Raw genomic sequence first — 5104 nt, 5'->3', positions numbered from 1 at the left:
AACACAAATAACGATTTCCTCTTGCTTTTCAATACTTATTACTCCAAGATTATAAGTACTATAGTTAAGTAGTGCGGTTTTAAAAAGAACAAATGTCAATTTTCAAAACGTATAATATATACAGGGTGCCCCACATTGTTGGTACTTTTTTCATATTAGATAGAGCGAGAGCCAAAACTGATCGAAAAGTCATGTACCATTTTAACAATTTTCGCAATAGTTGACGAGTTATTAAGGATTAAAAATCGACGTATTAGCCCGCCCAGACCGCCAAATCCAAGCGCGCGGCGAGATGCGGCCGCCCCGCGGGTCGGCGCGCGGCAGTTGTTTACTACAAGCGGCGCGTAACGCCGGGCCCCTGTCCTATAAGCGATGATAGTTTCTCGCCTTTTTTAATAGAAATAAAATTTTCTAACAACATAGAAAATTTTTTGTGCGTACGTATGTACATATGTGTGCACATGCATACACCAGGAAAATATCAATTCTACTGCTACTTAAAAAAAGCGATTACTTCAATTTAACCTTTTTGTTTTAGTAAGTAACGGTTGTCTTTAAGCAAGAATATTTTCTTGATAATAGTCTTAAAATGTACAAATTTTAGAAAGAGTCTTTATTATGTACTCGAAAGAAGAAGTTATACTCCTTCAAAGAACATAATAAAATTTTATCAAAGAAAAGTCAAAATAATAAATAAATAATATGAGGACCCTCGAGATTAAAATAGGGAGAAGGCTATGAGGGGTCAGACGCAGATCACAATGCGTAATATCAGAAATAAGTGATTTATTCGTCGTTTTGATACATTACAATCGATCTGTACTTTCGGCTCAGTTTTGAGCCATCTAGGCTTCAGCGGTATAATAGTTACAGAAATTAAGTTACACGTTCTCCGTACCGTATGGTGAGTTTACTGATTGCTCAACAAATATCATTCCAGTGCTAAGAAAAACCAATTACTCATTTCCCTTCTTTTAACGGTCATCTTCGCAAAGATATTTATTTTTATAATAATCTTAGAATACACTCATCACTCTCTTTACTTAAAACAAATAATATTCTAAATTCTAATTGTTAACTATTTCATTAAAAATATAAGATTAAAACAAAAATTTGATTTGCTATTATTTTGACTTTTCTCTTTGATAAAATGGTATAGATGTTTTTTGAGGAGTATAAATTCTTTTTCCAGTACATGATAAAGACTTTCTCTCTAAAATTTGTGATGAATACATTTAAGATTTATTCAAGAAAATATTCTTTCTTAAGAACCCCCGGTTACTTACCAAAAGAAAAAAAGTAATTCCAGAGATTACGATTGTGTGTACATAATAGAATTCAAGTATTAAAATTGCGTACATAAGTAAAATTCGGGAATTACAATTATGTACATACTTTTAATTCCCGAAAATTGTTTATGTCATAACGTAAAATAAATTCAAAATTAATATTTTTTTCTAGACATAATTGTAATTCTGCATTTTAATTATAGCTTAATAATAATCGATAAATTATAAGTATGTCTATACATAATAATAATTTCTTTTCTTTAAGTATCGATTTAATTTGATAGAATTTTTATGATGATATTAAATAGTAAATGGCGTGCCGTATACGCACACGTAAAAAAATATCATTTTAGTGCTAAGAAACCAATTACTCATTTTCACTCTTCTTTTAAGTAACAATGATCTTTACAAAAAAATGTTTTCTTGATAATATTACTTAAAATAAATAATATTCTACATTCTAATTATTCAGTTCTCAGTTTAAGAATAACAAATTAAAACAAAAATTCAATTTGCTAATTATTTTGATAGGAGAAGTCAAGGCTATGAGGATCAGACGCAGATCACAGTGCGTATATCAGAAATAACTGATTTATTCATCGTTTTGATACATTACAAATCGATCCGTACGTTTCGACTCAGCTTTGAGCCATCTTCAGCAGTAGTTACAGAAGTTAAGTTACACGTTCTCCGTACCGTATGGTGAGTTTACTGATTCAAAGTATCAGAAACATAGACCAATTGATCCATATCTGTAAATTTGTTTAATTAATGTTGAGATATTAAAAAGATCTTTTAGGAAACTCACATTCGGTCTGAAAAACATGGAATACAGAGCCATGCGTACATAATGATATCTACTCTCTGCGAGAAGACTTGACGATCTTGTCGACACGACACACAATAATATGGAAGGTCTTGCAAGAAGAGGCATGTCGTAGGTCAACACACCGTCGAGGATTATAACAAAGCACGATTTGACACTGTCACAATATTGCATGTACCAATAGTAAAACGCCGATTTGCCAACGACCAAAGTTCATGAGCATGGATTACAATTTGCTCAAAACCGTGACATATGCATGATGCAAGAAAACCGTGTCATTTTGAGACGGTGTCAAATCGTGCTTTGTTATAATCCTCGCCGGTGTGTTGACCTACGACATGCCTCTTCTTGCAAGACCTTTCATATCATTGCTGTGCATGTGTCGTGTCGATAAAGATCGTCAAGTCGTCTCAGCCAGAGAGTATTCATTATGTATACATGGCTCTGTATTCCACGTTTTTTAGACCAAATGGTGAGTTTCCTAAGGGATCTTTTTAATATCTCAACATTAATTGAACAAATTTACAGATATGGGTCAATTGGTCTATGTTTCTAATACTTTGAATCAGTAAACTCACCATACGGTACGGAGAACGTGTAACTTAATTTCTGTAACTATTATACCGCTGAAGCCTAGATGGCTCAAAACTGAGCCGAAACGTACGGATCGATGTAATGTATCAAAACGACGAATAAATCACTTATTTCTGATATTACGCATTGTGATCTGCGTCTGACCCTCATAGCCTTCTCCTATTTTAATCTCGAGGGTCCTCATATTATTTTATTTATTATTTTGACTTTTCTTTGATAAAATTTTATTATGTTCTTTGAAGGAGTATAAATTCTTCTTTCGAGTACATAATAAAGACTCTTTCTAAAATTTGTACATTTTAAGACTATTATCAAGAAAATATTCTTGCTTAAAGCACCCGTTACTACTAAAAAAAAAGGTAAATTGAGTAATCGCTTTTTGAAGCAGTAGAATTGATATTTTCCTGTGGATGCATGTGCACACATATGTACATACGTACGACACAAAAAAATTTTCTATGTTTGTTAGAAAATTTTATTTCTATTTAAAAAAGGGCGAGAACTATCATCGCTTAAGGACAGGGGCCCGGTCGTTACGCGCCGCTTGTAGTAAACACTGCCCGCGCGCCGACCGCGGGGCGGCCGCATCTCGCCGCGCGCTTGGAGTTTGGCGGAGGGCGGGCTAATACGTCCGATTTTTAATCATTAATAACTACGTCAACTATGTGCGAAATTGCAAAATGGTTACATGACTTTTCGAACTCAGTTTGGCTCGCCTCCTATCTAAATATGAAAAAAGTACAACAAAGTGTGGGGCAACCCTGTATACATATTGCATGTTTTATAAATTTTAAATTGTTTGTACAATATAATATAGATAGCTTCGAAATTTTTACGTATGCCCTTCAGAATCAAGTGAAATCAATGTTAAACTTGAGTACTCCTCTGCGTTTATCTAGTTTATTATAGACATCCTTTGTATGTACATACTATTTAAAATGAAAATACCATTTCAATGAAGTTCACTGAGCTTTCATTAATAATGTCAGTAATATTTTATTATAAAACTACATAGTACATAAAATTATATTTTTTATACGTTATATTGCAGCGATACGTTATATAATGCGCGGTATCTTAATATTATACATTTCTCATACAAATAGAACATTATGTAACGCGCGCGATTTTTTAAATACATTTTCCACATAAACAAAACAATTCTGTTAGGCTTTATATTCGTACGAATCTTTGTTCTTGTTCGAATAAATAGCCAATATCGTGTTTTATATCGTTAATTTGCAGGATACGATAATTGTTAGCAATTATTGTTAGTTACGATCCCGTCTCTCTTTACATTTATATTATGACTGTAATAAAATGTATAATATATATGCAACATATTTTATTATAAAACCGTATACATAAATATTATATTTTATACATTATATTGTAGTAATAGCATGTGGTTTCTTAATCCTACATTACTCGCGTGGTTTCTTTAACATAATTATTCGCGTGGAGTATACTTTATATTCCAACGTTATATCTCAATTTTTATTGTTCTTTTTGATGATTACTTACTAATTAAATAAAGATTGATATTATTTTATATGCCTTTTGGATAAAGATAAGCACAAAAGTTCTTCCTTAATTGTGAAAAAAAATTTATGCAGCATTCGAGCTATAAAAAAAATTTTACTCTGTGAATTAACAAATTTCTAAAGCTAAGGTGTATTTTACAATTCCATACGAGTAACGTAGAACTACATATATCTCTAAATGGCGATTTATATTCTTTTTTCACATTTTCACATTGTTCTTCAAATAAATAGCTTGCATCGTTAAGCATATTTTGTAGTTATGCTTAACAAATATAAATATACATAATATAAATATACAATACATACCTCAAAAAAAAAAAACAAAGTTGTATAGTATTATACCTCAAAATAACACCCTGTACATACTGTTTATAAATGCGTAATACTACAAAAAGGCGTGATATCCGTACAAAATTACCTTTCTAAAAAAAGGTAAAGAAACGCGCCAAGTACACGCATAGTAGTGTACATGTTGTTACCTACCCTCAAAAAAAACACAACAGTGGTAGTATATACCTTAAAAAAATCTAAGTAACAAGTGGTAGACTAATCTTTGTATCTCGAAAAATCTCGAAAAAACCTAAGCAGTAGTATCTTTACCTAAAAAAAAAAAAAAATGGTAGTATTATCATACCTCGAAAAATCTAAGTAACAAATGGTAGACGTAATCTTTGTATCTCAAAAAATCTCGAAAAAACTAAGCAGTAGTATCTTTATTCAAAAAAAAATAAACTCAAGTGATACACATCACAAATTACGTTACTTATCAAAAATGAGTCGTGCTTTAAGTGATCTATTCAATTACAAAGAAAATGATATCTCTTTTTAAATACGCGCCAACCCAAAAAACC

Source organism: Temnothorax americanus, unplaced genomic scaffold (genome assembly GCF_048541705.1).
Source record: "Temnothorax americanus isolate GAGA-0224 unplaced genomic scaffold, ASM4854170v1 Scaffold198, whole genome shotgun sequence".
In the NCBI taxonomy this organism is placed as follows: Eukaryota; Metazoa; Arthropoda; class Insecta; order Hymenoptera; family Formicidae; genus Temnothorax; species Temnothorax americanus.
Note: the sequence above shows the minus strand (reverse complement) of the source record.